At 44.5% G+C, this 15,327-nt stretch overlaps 1 protein-coding gene across 8 annotated transcripts in view; it reads left to right on the forward strand.

Annotated features, from left to right (window-relative positions):
* RBM47 (RNA binding motif protein 47) overlaps window positions 1-15,327 on the forward strand; it is an 80,090-nt gene that overhangs the window by 44,893 nt on the left and 19,870 nt on the right. The window contains exon 1 of one of the 8 annotated variants that reach the window (XM_069791300.1): window positions 4,634-4,750. The exons of the other annotated variants lie outside the window; for them this stretch is intronic. The gene's annotated coding sequence lies outside the window, so the exon portion shown is untranslated. Of the gene's footprint in view, window positions 1-4,633; window positions 4,751-15,327 lie in introns of those variants that run through there. 8 annotated transcript variants of the gene reach the window in all.

The following is a 15,327-nucleotide window of genomic DNA, read 5'->3' on the forward strand; positions in this document are numbered from 1 at the left end:
GGATTTATTTCTGATTCACAAGCATGCTCTATTTCTCATTTATTCCTCTGAATGCTGATGTGAAAAAGAACAGACACAAATACCGGGAAGATGGGACTCCTTCCCCAGGCTTAAAAGCAGGGAAAATGCACAGCAAAGGGCAGGAGAGCTGCACACCAGCTCACAGTCCCAGCTGTCTGGAGGGCATGTGCACAGTGGCTCCATACCCAGGTCCATCACCAGATAGGTCTGGTGGAGAGAGAGCAATTTTGCCTTCCTGAGGGGGACAAAATGCAAAAACTGACTGGTGTGGACTGGGCTGGTACTGAAGGAGGAAGCATTCAACTCTTTGCAGCTTCTCAGGTTATTATACAGCAATTAAAATAGTTCCCACCATGTAAAAACACACCATCAGATAACAGGACACTCTGACTCATTAAATACACCCTTGCCAAAATTGTTTCTCTGGGTGTTCCAGTTTCTTGCTTGGGTCACGATGTTAAATCATTACTTGCACTCAAAATCTATGAGCCAGCTACTTGCTGATTGAATAGACCCATAAACACAGCTGTGCTGGCGGCTACTTTTTAGAAGGTTTTCTTCAAGCATTTGGCCTGACTTTTAAAAATAGCCTGTTTCTTTTGCACAGCCTCTCATCTCCAAAGCATGACCCCCTTGTTGAAACCTGATTGTGAAATATGACTTTCCTGTTCACCTGCTAGCAGCAGGATGGTTTCTGTATGAGCTGGGTGTAATAGCACAGTATTTCATGCACGTTGTTTGGTGATTTGACGCTCTCGGCAGCTGGCTGTGCCATGCCGTGTCTCTGTCTCCTCTGCTTGCCTGTCTCATCCCAGGGGAAGGCTCCATTTTCATTTGTGTAGGGGTTTTTTTTAACCACTTGCACTGCAAATGCCCGTGAGAGGGGGGCAGGAGGGGGGATGTGTATATTAATGTTTACACCTCCCTCAAAATGCTCCAGTGCTAGATGCGAGTTTCTTCACATTTATAAATGAAATAACCTTTTAGCTGTAGGCCGACATTTCATATAACTACTCCACTTCCAAAGAACCAGAAGGAAAACAAGTTTTGCCTCACCTGAGCCCAGGATAGGTTTTTTCCTGGCGGGTTTCAGTAGAATCACACAAAGTCTTTTGGAGGTATGACACCAAACATTTGCAGCTTGCGCCTCAGATTTCCAAATTTATTTAGCCTAGTGGACGTGATTTTTGCTTAGAGTAGCTTTTGTAACCAGCAGTTTTCACTTCCATTTACTAACTATGCTGTGTTGCTTAGGGGAGAACAAAAAGTAGGTAGCAGACGATTTATTAATTTAAATTAATATAAACTTATTATTTATATCACAAGCTGTGGTGCTCCGCTAACCACTCCAGAGCAGGCTGGCTCATCCACACAACATGTGTCCCGGGTCTTCTCTAGCACCTTTAATGACCCCCCTAGTCCTAAGGCATAATTATCATTTCTCATATGCTTTTCGTTAGCTGCCAGCTCCTGAAGCGTAGCAGAGGGCTGTAATGAAACTGAGGGTGTGCGTTTGGCCGCAGCACGGAGTCACGCAGGGACACCTGTGGGTGCAGGGATCCTCTTGGAAGACTGTGTTGCGTCAGCCCAGGCAACCACACCTGGCACAGGCTAATCCATTTAGTCTGTCCCTGGAGACACATCTGGGCTTTGCTGAGGAAGAACAGGTTGGTTCTGTCTGAAAGAGGACCCAAAAGCAACCATTGCTGCAGTGTGGATGCTCAGCGGACCGGGACAGAGGATGACCTGGAGAAGTGGGCTATCACAGGGTGCAGATGTGCAGCGTGCATGGGACTGCCCTGAGCTGCTGCAGGGATCACAGCGGGCAGAGGGTTGCACCGGCTGGGGCAATGGAAAGGACGCATGTGCCCTGCTCTGCTCTCTCACAGGCCAAATGAAGGTGCAGCACAGGCAGTGGTCCAGCCGTTCCTGCACCAGGAACCTCCTCCTCCTCCTTCCCCTTGTGGGAATAAATGTGACCGTCCTTCAGAAGGGAGTATCTGCAGCTCCTCCTCATGAGACAAGACCTAAGTAGGGGGTTATGTGCTTATGTTACGGCTTGTTGAAGGTTTTTTTTGGTGGAGAGCATACATGATTAGAACCAAAAGTGTTCAGAAGAACTCGCAGTTTCAATCAAACTTGCATGTCCATGGTGTAATTTCTGGGCTAAACCAAGAGAAAGAACTGCTCCAAAGCAGCCAGGAGGGCAGAGAACCGCCCTGAGATGTGAGACCCCCAGCAGCAACCTGTCCCCCGGCCACATCAGGTGGGGCTCTTGCATGCCACTCTGCCACCTAATTGCAACATTTTCATTTTCCCCAAACCACATCTCCAGCTGTCAGTTCCTCTTTCTGTGCTAAGAACTGACACCAGTGTTTGTAAAACATTGTGCTCCCAGCTTGACAGGCACTTAGAGGAACACCCGACAAGTCGTGATGGGTTCCCTTTGCTCCTATTACAAATTTTCCCCGCTTTCACACTGTTCCTTATTTTCTTTGACAAGCCCAGTCCAAATGTATAGTTATATAATACAGTTATATTCTGGCTGTGCAGTTGAGCAAGCGTTGGCTTGCCTGCTCTGATGAGAAACAAGAGCATTGTTTGATATTAAACAATACATTGTTTTGGTGCTTTTGCTGCTTTTGAGAGTAAGGGCATCAGAAACAAAGCCCTATAATGGGATAATAAATAAACTGGGTTTTTCCTTCGCTGAAATAAATGCACAGTAGTGTGCAGTACGTTAGCTGTCAGGGGTTTCCAAACCACCAGGCGGACAACTAGTGGGATTGTTCCCTTACACATCCTTATTAAAGGGCATTGTTGACTCTTCAGATTTCTACCTGTCCTAGGTGTTTCTTGCTTGTTTTATTAGAAGGTCAGCTCTTCCTGAATATGTCTCCTGTGTTACTATTGCCTTAAAATTAAGCACTGTAATAAAGAGCAACTGAAAGATGGAAAAAGATAAGAGAAAAACAATTCCTCCTTCAAACCATTCCTTCTGTGCATTGTGCTCTTTCTAGAGAAGGAAGGAAAGCAGTTCTCTCTGGAGACGGCACTTCTACCAATGAACTGAAAATAGAAAAACCAGCAGCCAGGATTTTCCATACATGTCCTCCCATTCCACGAGTGCAAAAATCCATTTTTTTCTCTCTGCTGTAGGCCATGCTTTTAGATGTTTTCATTACTTCTTCTGTGACATTCCAGTAACTTAACATTTGTATCTGTAGTAAACTTAAGGAAGCCTAAATTTAGCCTAAATGTTTTTGAAGACAGACAGACTATTTTAGTGTCTAGGTGAAATAAAAAATGCTATATGCTTAATGGAATGAAAGTGTAGCATAGCCTCAGAAATTTGATTTTTACTCAAGGTTAGAATGTAACTGTGTACTTTTTGCATAATTTTGATAATGTTTCTCTGAGTTGGGCAATATAACAATTTAAGTTTGTGTCTGAAAGACAGAACTGTTTTTTTATATGTTGTCGTTTTAAGATGCGGGTATTTAAAGTCAGACCTCCCCAGGGCAATATCTAGGCTCTTAAACAGTCTTCAAAGGCCCTCGAGCATGCTTAGTTCCTACTTATCTCAGTGTGAATTTGACAGACAAGGACTGGAGGATTTAACATCATTATAACCGGCTGATCTATGAATAGCGGAACTTATTAAGTCTGGTTTTCTACAGTATCGCCGTAGGAATGCAGAGCAATTCCAGCTCCATCCCATGTCCCCAGCTCCTCCCAGCCTTTGCGTTCCTCCCTTGCTCCTCTCTGCACCCCCTTCCCGCAGGTTGGGTGGCTGCCGGGGACCTGCAGGTTGTACAGCCCTGCCAGCCGCTCCTCTTCAGGGTGGGGGGAAAGCTTGGCCCCAGCTGGCTCTCCCTCAGTCGCATACCAGTGTCATTTCCCCGAGTTAGCCCTGGCTTTCCTAAAGCTGCGTGAGCTCCGAGACCTCTCTCCGTCCACGTGCTGCTTGGCTGCAGCTGGCCCGCAGGTCCACAAGTGGTGGATGGGGCGAACGGGGGCCGGCAGACACGTCACGAGCTCGTACGCCTGGGGTGGGGCACGGGGCTGTTTTTAGGAAGCCAGGCTGGGAACACCAGACGTTCGGCAAAACCAGGAAGAGCATGCAAGTGCTGGGATGTGCAAACAGGGAAATGAACTCCCGGAGACAACTAGTCCATTTATTGCCTGTTTGCTCAGTTACAGTGGCAAATGCTGTTTGTCTTCTGTGCCGAAACGCACTCCCTCCCCTTCCAAATTTTACAGTAGTTTATATCTGTGAGCTTTGAGCGTCACAGCAGCTTTACTTCTGGAGCACCTGCAGTAAGCCGGGGTGGCTTTAGCCATTTAACCACAAGCTACTGCTGGACTTTGTTCGCTTTGACGTGCTGACCTTTGGCCAGCGGAGGTAGGAGAGAAGCTGGTTGCTCTTGGCAAAACACGGTCACAGTGTACCCAGGGAGGAACCTTTTGTAAAGTGCCCTTTAATCAGCTCCGGTCGCTGTTAGAGGTTGTAATGATTTAGGTTCCCTTGATAGTTTCAGTAAAAGAGCATCTGAAAGCACGAGGTCTGTCCTGCTGTTCCTCCGTGACCTACGAAGTCCCCAGCTGAGGTCTCGAAGCAGCGAGCGGCTGAGTGCTGGGGACGCGACGGCGACGGTGGCACCAGGCACGCAACGGCTTAGAGGGGCACAAGCCTACTGCTGTTGGCCAGCTGAGGAGCAACCTGTAGGTTAGTAACCGTACCCTGCGGCAGTATTACGGTCATGGTTATATTTCCTGTGGTATTTAGAAGGGATGCAGGCTGTGTCGGAGGGAGCCGGGTCAGCGAGGCACCTGTTTCAGCCTCCTGGGCAGTGGTAGATGCCCTAAAACAGTGTAAGGGTTCATAGAGGAAGTGGTTATGGAAGGTCCTTGTTTCAGAGAAATCTGTCTTCCTAATCGCTGAATGCACCATCCTGTGCTTTAGATGGAAGGTTGTTTCTTTTGTGAAGCTGACTATGCTCTGAGTACAACTGAGTCTCTCTGTCAGAAATGGGCAGTCGTGGAGGCTCCCGTTCTTCCAGGTCGCAAGTGTCCTCCTGCGCCGTGGGGGTATACACGGCATGCACAGCGACCGTCACACTGTACTCTGCAGTCACTCTTGTGACACTCAATAACAGACCCAAAGTAACCTTTTCAAATGTATAAAATGGTCTTTTCAGGAGTAAATGCGCAAACTCAAAATATTACATTTTTTCCTCTCTGAAATGATGTAGCTCAGTGATGGCATAAGGAAATTACATTTCTTTTGCTGGCATCATCAATATACTTAGGAAATTATGTGCAAGGCAATTTTAATCCACTTACTTAGGTTTCATTTTTAACAATAATTGTTGTCAAAAGAATCGAGAGTTTCCAAAGAAAAACAGTCTAAAGCCTCAGTATAACCTTACTACTCTTCGTTGGTCTTGTGGCACATTTTCTGAAAAAGATTTTGCTTCATTTTACAAAGGCCAAAGATCAAAACAAGGGAAACCTCACCACCTGATGGCTTTATTTGTATTTTTTGGGATGTGCTGTCCTGTACATACCACCAGTATCATACCATGAAACATATAAGAAGTCAAGTTAAATCCCTGACGTAACATTGTTCATGTCAAACATGATGATGTGGCACCAAGAGTGAACTGGCTTTATTCAAATAAACACCGACAAAACTTCAACCATCTCTTCACATACACCCCTAAATAGAAACAGAGCAAATAATTCCTTCTATAGATAGAAAATTGAGACCTTGAGGGTGATGTGGAAGTCTAAATATTTGGACAGGTGAAGGATAGGTGACAACCTGGTTGTTGCCACATTAATCTGTGTACTAGGCAGCAGTATTTCATATTCAGAGATTCCGTGCTAAATCATGTACTGGTGAATCAAATGGGGTAAGACTGGGACAGACTGCACAAAAATGTCTTCCTTTTTCTTTTGGATTAACCTCCAGCAATGTAGCAGGAAGGGCAATGTCCTCAAACGTAGGTCTCTGCTTACCTCCAGTGGTGCTCTGAGGACAGCACACAACCCTAGAAAGGTCAGATTTCAACCATCTTAGCTGCTTCGAGACTGTAGCAGCTCTTTTTCTGGATATTGGGTAACATGCTTACCTTTAAAATGCAACCTGTATGTATTCCCACCAATTAAATGTGCTTCCTTTAGGACTTTATGTTGCATGTTTTTGAGAAGGGTGAAGTCACTGACCTTTTAAAGTTCCTGAGAAGACTTTAACTGTTTTTTCAAAAAAAGGGAGTATCTCTGCAGAATTACGGTCTTTTATCACCTGGTCAACCTGCTGACAAGCTGCAATTTCCTGTTTAATTGCAGATGCCTCCTTGCAAACAGCTAATGTCTCAGGCACATGGTGAGCATTATTTATGCTCAACAGTTGAGTACAGTAGTTCCCATCAGTTACATTTCTGCTAACAAATAAAACATGCTGGTGTCTCTTCCCTGGATCCAAAGGCAGCACAGCAGCCAATCTTTGAGCTGAAGTCTTCTCCTTCCCCCAAAACCAAGATGGACTTGCCCACAGTGCCTACCCTCGGCAGTCCCAGGCTCTACATGCATCCACCCTGCAGGAGAGAAGAAATATGAGAGAGAAATAGGGCAGACCTGAGAGTGCAGGTACTGCTCAGAAGAGGTCATTCTGTGTCTCCAACCCCTCCTTTAGCCAAAGTAAAAGGATCTTCCTGTCTCAGGACCTTTTCACGCAGCTTCTGAGTCTGCACTTAAGGGCTGGGTTAGGCTATTGCCAGTTTGGAAATGTCCCACTGAAAATACAAACCTTCCCAAAGAGATAGGAAGTGTGGGGCTTAGGTACATCTTGAATGAGATACACCCCCCACTTAGGTGTTGTCAGTGGCTCAAGAGCGGCAGATCCTAGGTCATTGTAGAAACATTTTCTTTACCAAGGAAGGGAAAGAACAATTTAACTAATGGATTTAATAATTACAGCCATTCAGGCCATTCTTCTCATTCCTAAACATTTAAGCTATTATGGTCCTTGAAATCACAGTCACTTTGCCTGTTTTATCTTGTCAAATATCTATAGAAGTAAGTTATGTCAACAGCACTCTGAGGTCTTTCTTTGAGAGAGAAGTGTTTTATAGCAGAAACATAGTCTTGTAAAAAAATCACCTTCTTGTGATTACTGAGAGCTGCCCATTAACACAGCCCTTGAGCACTTTCAAGTTTAATTAGGCTGGCCCTACCCCCACAGGGTGACCTGGGGCAGCTCTGGCAGTCAGGGGGATGATGCCTGAGAGCCCTGCACCGGCAGTGGGCCCCAAGGTGCAGCTGCGAAGGTGAAAGTGCCCTTTTACTATTTAAGTGTGTTTGGTTATGGTGGGTGATTTTACCACAGGGTTGCAAAGTTCATACCAAGAGCCCCTTACGTTACACTTGTGTTTCTGCGACGTGCAAGTGGCACGGTATAGATGTAGCTCTAGGGCTTGTCTGTGCCGTAGATAACATGTTTGGTGGAATAACAGGCAAACCCATCCTGTTTCCCCTGCCGTGGAAGCACATCTTAGCCTGGCAGCAGTCCTTACAGTTGCATTGCTTAAATCAGCCCCAAACCAGTGCGAGCCGCAGCGGCTCGGGAGCGGCGTGCCTGCGGCTGGTTTCTGGTATAACGCTGGCTGCTGAGAAGAAAGCGCAGCTGAAGGCAGGTTTGCGGCCCAAATACTGCCTGCCCGTAGCGAAGGTCAGCAGCGGAGAGGAGCAGACAGGATGCAAACACTGGCAGAGGAGGAGCCGGGGCGCCGGGCTGAGGTTAGGTAAGGCGAGAGCATGTGACGACACGGGCAAATCCACGCTGGGCCACGGGGACAAAGTGCAGCGTGCCAAGGCAGGGCAATGGGCCAAGAGGTGTGACCCCGATCCTGAGTCCCCGCAGCACGCACCGCCAATGGGTGACTTGGTCGCAGCAGCTTTTTACCATATAAAGTCCCGTCCCAGGTCGTCTGGCAGCATAGGACTGGTAGAAAGCTTAGTCTGCTTAACACAGACTTCTTTAGTAATGATGCCTTTTCTGTGGATGGCAGTTCAGACTCTGCCAACACCAGAAAAAGCTGCATTTTCTAATTCTGACAATAAATCAGTGTTCTGAGACATGGAAGTTGTGAACATGTAGCAAAACATAATGTAAGAGACATGGGAGTTAATGGATGTGGTAAACGCCCCTGCAGCTCATTCAGTCTCTTCTAGTCTAAATTTTTCCTTCATGTTACTGGAAGGCAGAAAAATAAATGTGTCTTCCTGAACGAAACGGTGTCAGTTCCCTTATCTGATAACCTCTTTTTACAAACAATTTCCAAGTGATGCTTATTGTCTTATTTTCAGTAAGACATTAAGAACCAAAATAGAAAAGTTTATGCCCTAACCAGAGATGATGCGTGTTGGCTGGAGGAAGCTCTTTTGCTTAATATTCTTATATTCTACTGCACCCTGTAAAAGGGCAGAGCAATTGCTGGAAGTGAGGAAATGAGGGTTATGTGTGCTAACCATGTTCATTTTCATACCCCGTTCTGGAAGCCTAGCTTCATTCTCCTATAAATATAAGTTTGGAGGTCTTTATCCTCCCTTTTGTGACCACATATCACAAAGCTTTTGTGATGCTGTCTTTTGCAAAAAGGCCCCAGAGGGAACCAACAAGAATGTTATTTGCTAGGAACCTTTTAATTATCAAAACTGGTTGGCACATGGTTGGCTTGTGCTGGCTAGATATCCCTGCCCACCACCCGAGGTGGCCACCAGGTGCCTTTCAGTGACCCATGGAGCTCACACCACCACGCTGTGCCTCCCTCCTTGATTTCTCCAGTACCTTTAGCCTCTTGATACCTGCAGCACTAAAATTCACTGGCTGCATCCAATCTTTTAAAGAGTAACAGTTTGCTATTCTACCCTCTGATTGCTCTCGATGGTTCAGTGAGCTCCTTGGTGTTACAGAAAGGCTCTCAACTACTCCGCTGTGAAATCTCATCGGCTTCACCAGAGCGGGAGCTCTGCTGTGAAACTAGAAGCAGCAGGCTTCAAAAGAAATCTCTCCCTTGTTTTCCCATGAATTTGCTCAACGCTGGTGATTCGACAAATGCTTTAAGCCAGCAATGCTGGCAGAAGGACAGGTCCCACCTTCTTCTTCCCCTCTGCCAGCACAGGTGTTCAGGTAGCGTGTGTGCAGGGTGCAGCCGCACAAACGCTTGTGGCTGCACAAGCGGAGGCTGCACGGGGTGGCTGTGGGAAGGATGGAGCGGGACCTTACATTGGCAGCACCAGCTTAACATGTTTGTGGGTCTGTGGTGTGAAACACTGGTCTTGAGCAGCCACATCAGGCTAGTGAGGGCTAAACCTTTTTCCCACAGAGTGTTTTATTTAGCCAGGAACTGAAAAGGAATCATCGTATTAACCTCCCTTGCAGATGTGTCTATCCAGAACCCACGCTATACTTATTTTAATGGAAAGCAAACATGCCACAGAAATGTAATGGCTGTGGCTATATAAAAAAACCTTTGGGTTTTGCTGGTTTCCTTCTTTTTTTATGTGCTAATTAAAATCTATTGCACTCCATGGGTTTATTTAGTATCTGTCGTCTTATTTTGGAACCTAAAACCCGCTTTCAGGTTTAAATGAAAGCACAAAACTGCACACGGGGGAACTGAACCTTTGTGCTGACTCACCTCTGCAGCGTGATCCTCTGTGCTGACTTTCATTGCAGAATGACAATTAAAGTGTTTGCTAAAAATAAACCAAAAACTTTGTCCAGGAACTGTTGGGGTTACCAGGGCAACTCTCGCTGCCCATGAACCAGAGAAGCTTAAGATTAAAAAACAAAAGGGGAAAGCCCAAGGTGTCCTCGGCCAAATTTCCCCCTTGGTGGGCCTCCCTCCACCTTCAGGGCTGTGACTTTGTCCTCTCCATGCTGGGATGGGGGATGTGGCTGGGGCTGGCAGAGCAGAAGGGGAGTCCACCTTTGCAAGGATGTTTACTGGGAATCCTCTGTGATGTGGCAAGATAAAAGTCAAAGCGCTGACGTAGGCTATGCATGGAAAGGGCTTCGGTGTGAGAGAAATTGGAAAGCTGTTGTCTCCAAGTGTCTACCTGGGTGCCTGAATACCTCTGAAAATCTCTTGAGACTATACAGTAAAACTGTTTTGAGACATGTAATTATATGTGTGTTCGTTGTGTACTATCCACCCAAAAAAACCCCAAAGTGCTGTTGTACCTGTTACAGATTGTACGTTCTCTGAAGGCTCTCCCCAGGTTTTGGTCTGCAATAACTTATGAAAGTCAGGAAATGATGAATTGTGCTGCATTAACTCACATTGTGTAAGAACAGGTGTAAAATAACATGTTATTCATTTAAATAAAGTGGTGTTGTCCCTTTAAACATTCAAATAGGCAATAAAATGGTTCTACAAACATGTGGGAACCTGTTCCACCAAACACAAAGTTGTTTTGTTAAAAAGAGAAGGAAAAGAAAGAAAAGGAGAAAAGAGGCGGTCTGTTACTTTATGAGATCCTAATTTTTGTGGCTGTATTGTGGTTGAAGATGGGTTTATGTGTGAATATACTGATAAACTGTAAAGACTTTCTGCGATAGAGGTGGGAGACCTTGCATGTCACCCTTAAATTCATGTGTGCTTTTGGTGAAATATTTTACTTGGCACATTCCCTTCTTATGCCACTACATTCTCTCAGTAGTTTTTGAAGACCAAATATAACCATAAAAGCCAATCCACCACTCACTCTTTACTCTCCCTTGTTTCACTTGCTCATGTGTCTGCCCTTAACACTTTCCCCTCTGCCTTAGGTGTATCCACCTCATGGTGCCAGAGCCATCATAAAGAGACGTATAAAAAGTCATGCAATCGTTATGAATACAACGTGCTTGAAGCCAAAGGGCAGTAGGTGCCTAACACCAGGAAAAGCTGGGGGACATACTTGCAGAATTCTGCCCAACTTTCCTATGTTCCCTATGAAAGCACAGCCTGCAGGACAAATTAATGTATTTTCAAATTCTGCCATTGGGGATGCTAACACCTCAGGATACCCTGCAGCAGCTTGATCTGCTGATGTTCATTGCTTTAAACAATAATGGGAGCATAACTTGGAAATTAACAGCAAACTGGAGCTGAAAGTGAAAGTATAAAAGGAAAGTCAAGAGTCTCAGCAGCTTCCCTACACGATCCTAATGGACATGGTATATTGAAAAGCCTTCTAAAAATGAGCCCATTGGCTCACTAGTATCCGTGCTTTTTCATGCCACTTACTTACACTAGAATAGTCTTCCCTGTGCATTCAAGTACATACCAGCTAAATATTTTATACTCACTTCCATATATAGATCAGTGGGATTGAGACATGGATCTGATTTTGGCAGAATCTCCTAGATTTTATCCCCAGATTTGAGACCGATTCCTTCCATAGTCTTGGGCAAACCACTTAATCTCCATGCTGCAGCTTCTTGTCTGCAGATAAGTACCTGCTTCTCTGCAGCTCTTGTAGCTAATGAGTTAACATTTGCAAAGCGGAATTCTGAAGATGAAAGCCTTGTACAGTAGACTTGGGCTGCAGGCATTTTGGTACCAGGATCCAGGCTCCAGGTGTGTTTGTACAGTGCCCAACACACCACGGCCACAATACTGTGGATAAACAAGTATAAAAAGCCAGAACAGAATGATTGCAATCACCCTTTGGGTTTGTGGTATAAGTAGAACAGCTGTCCTTCCTGTTCGCTCTCAGAAACTGCCACAAAGATGCTTCTTTTGCCAGTCTTTGCCATCCTCCACATTTCTGACTATAATTTGGAGCTTTCTAATTTTAGAGCTCTTATCTCTACACCTGTTGACTCCCCTAGCCCTCTTCTCTATTGACCAGCCTCTGACTCTGCAGTACAAGGATGTCTCTAAGTTTTACATGCCCAGATTAAACCACTCAGGGGGCAAGAACAAATTATCATGTAGGACCATCTGATACAAACTGACAGTGCTTCCTCTGCAGAATCCACCCCTGTGCACAGTCTGTCATTGAGAGGTTAAGACACTTCTCCATCCAAACAGGGATGCTCTGAGGTTGCTGCCTGTGTGTTGCTTGACTGGAGATTTGGACCAAGATTTAGTTTTTGGGAAAAAAAGAGAAAGAAGAAAGGAATGGCTATGTTAGTAAAAAAAAAACCCTAAAACTGGAGAAGGACTGAAAGCTGTAGTTGTTTTGCTTCTGTGATACGCTGTTTGCTTTTCACCTTCTCCAGGCAGTATCCTTTCCCAGAAATTAGTCATCTCCCAAGGCATGCCCTGCTCCCTCTTCTCCCGCTGGCTGGTTGTGCACACTGCTTGCCGACCGGGCAAATCCATCACCCAAAGAGTGTTTCAGTGCAGTTCCTCCTCTTGGCTGCTCGAGAAGGTGTGTTGTTTACTTTGCCTAAGTGCTCCCGGGGCCTAATGCTCCGTTGTTATGTACAGACCATTTGTGCTGTCATGAATCATGTTTTACCACCCCTGTGCTTTTACTTCTGCACCAGCCTCTTTTTTTTCTTTCAAGCAAACACGTTTGAGTTTCCGTGTTTGCCGCTGAAATGGTGCACGCCGGGTACGCGGCACAGGCTGAGTTTTTCCTACCGTCCCGCTGCTGCCGCCGAGATCAGCAAACCTACCTGTCGCTCCAGGAGCTGCAGACCACTTTTTTTCTTGCAACCAAAGGTAAATTGATTCAGCACAGCCTGAAATAATTTTGCCAGATACATATAATGGAAAAAAAAAAAGATTTCACTGAAAAAACCTCATGCCGTCAAGCAAAATATGCCCTTTTCTTATCTTATCTGTTGTGAGTAACTCAAGCTATTTGCACAACGCCTTGTGCTAGGAAGGAGTTGTTTGTACATGTTTCACTCCCTTTTTTCCCAAGTTTTGAATTTTGAATGAAATCTTTCTCTTCAAAATCCTCCCCCTGCAAAAATGTCATGGTTTCTCTTTCCTATGCTTCCCTGAATGTTGGACCCAGCCCTCCCTTCAAAGATACCTTCGTTGCAGATGGTTTTCTATTAATCTTCAAACCGCTTTGGAGAGCTCTCTGTGTCTGGCAGCGCTAACATCCCCTCTCCCTCCCGTCCCACCCACTTAGCCTCAGCCTAAGAGCCCTTAACAAATGACTTCCAAGGAATTTAAATGGCTAACGCTCGCTGGCCAATAAAGAGATGCATAAACTGTATAACCAGGTTACACGGCTCTTGCCATTAGGAAGAAAGGTTGCTCGGGCAAAGGCGTGAGTCCTCTTAACCTGTCGCACTTCGATTGCGGGGCCGGAGAGGTAAGGGAAATCTTGTTTGCTCTGTAGGGCTTTTTATCTGGTTTTCATTTATCAGGGAGTTGAGACCGAAAGTATGTCATTGTCAAGGTATCGGGTTTGGGTTTTGCTTTCCTTTAGAGGGTCCTAAAGAGTTGTTTGAGAAGGAAGCAACTACTTCTAAGTTTGAACTATGAGTTCAACATGTGATTATCTAAAAGAATTTGTGTAGCAAATAGCCAAGCGAATGTCAGAACAGTGAAAACTAAACCACCGATATTTTAGACAGAGGAAAACAAATCAAATCATCTCAGAGACATTTTTTCTACTATCTTAAATTAATGAAGTGAAAGGTAGCCATTTACAACTGCCTGACATTGTGTTTTCAATTGGTCTGTCTCTGCCGCTGTCTGTTTGTGCTGCTTGGTATTTCGTTCTGCTTTTTCAAGAGACTGACATAAAAATCAAACTTTAAAAGTGGGTTATCAGCTTTAGGTACAGAATTTGGGGCTTGTAGATTGAAAGTGGCTTGGAAGGTTGAGCAAGGTTGAGGGTATATATGCAAGTATTATTAATACAAATGAATCTATATAACTCATTCTTCATACTGAAAATTTGATAGCATTTTAAGAAAATCAAGTTCTGATATTCTGGTCATATTCTACTTAAGCAGCATGTGAAACGTTTAAGGCTTGTGTATGACATAGGACACGTGACATTAATCTATTCATCCTTATTTATTTATTTATTCATTTATTGCTTTATTGGGGTCACTGCTGATAACAATAGTGAAGTTTGAGCTTAAATCTGGAAAAAATCAGTTGACTCTAAAACCTTTTTAAAAAAAAAGAAAAGGAAATGTAGTTGTTGTAAGTAAGGTTCGATTAAAACCAATGACAAAATTGTCCATTCGCATGCGGACCAGATGCAGCACTTGTGTATAATGGTGTCCTGTTCTGAGCTAGGTGGGATTGAAGCCATGCTTCAAAATGTGCATGCAAAATGCACCTTCTCCCTTTGCACACCCAAGCTTGCCATGGATGACAGCCAGTGCTCACAGCATGTAAGCACGTCAAAACGTTACTGCCATCCCTTGCAATGCTCCATGGCCTGACAGGCTGGGGTGCAGAAAGGGCAACTTTTTCAGTTGTATTATCGCAGTTGATCTCTGAAGGCCTTCACATCCAACACAGTCCATGGAGATGCATGTTGGTGTTAGCTGACGATGTTGCACCAAAGACCTTGCCAGTGTCTGAAAGAGCTGAGAGAGCTTTTTAATTAAATTAACATGGTTAATCTAACAGAACTGCAAACATGTCCTTTTTGCTCATCAAGACAAGGCCATATGACCATCTATCAAGAGCTTGCTGTAATGTTGTTGGTTTGATTGTTTTTCCATGGGTTTCTCATACAGCTCTGCAGTATATAACTGAGATTAGATAATGTGTTGGATAAAAATAAATAAAGTTAACAAAAGAGGAGCCATTTTGCTACTCTCTTTAATAATTTCTATTCAACTCTGCATTTCAGCTCCATTCTTTGCTGAAGAAATTATATTGAATCAAGTGTTGCTTGTCTTCTTTCTTCAGCTTTTAATTAAAAAAAAAAATCCCAGTCACAGTCAGCAAAAGGTGAATTTTAAATGACATCTGTCTCAAATCCCACTCCTTTTCTGAAGTGCAGAGGAATTTTGTTTCCAAACCCTAGGTATTTCCAACTGAGCTGTAATTTCAGTAGACTTAAATTGTCTTGAATTAACCCAGCACAGGAATGGTGCCTCCTGAGAGAGTCCCTGCCTTGGTTAAACATTTTTTTTTAATTTATAATATTAACCCTGGGCACAGGTAACAAGTGCGGGAAATATCTTCCTTGTACTTGTAAACTTTGTTTCTCAATTTCAATCCAAGGTGCAAAGGTTTGTACAAACTTCTTAGATCAGAGGTCAGGTGCAAATTGCTGCACTTTGCAGCTCCTTTCTGCCGATATGACAGAATT

Source organism: Haliaeetus albicilla, chromosome 1 (assembly GCF_947461875.1).
Source record: "Haliaeetus albicilla chromosome 1, bHalAlb1.1, whole genome shotgun sequence".
Classification (NCBI taxonomy): Eukaryota; Metazoa; Chordata; class Aves; order Accipitriformes; family Accipitridae; genus Haliaeetus; species Haliaeetus albicilla.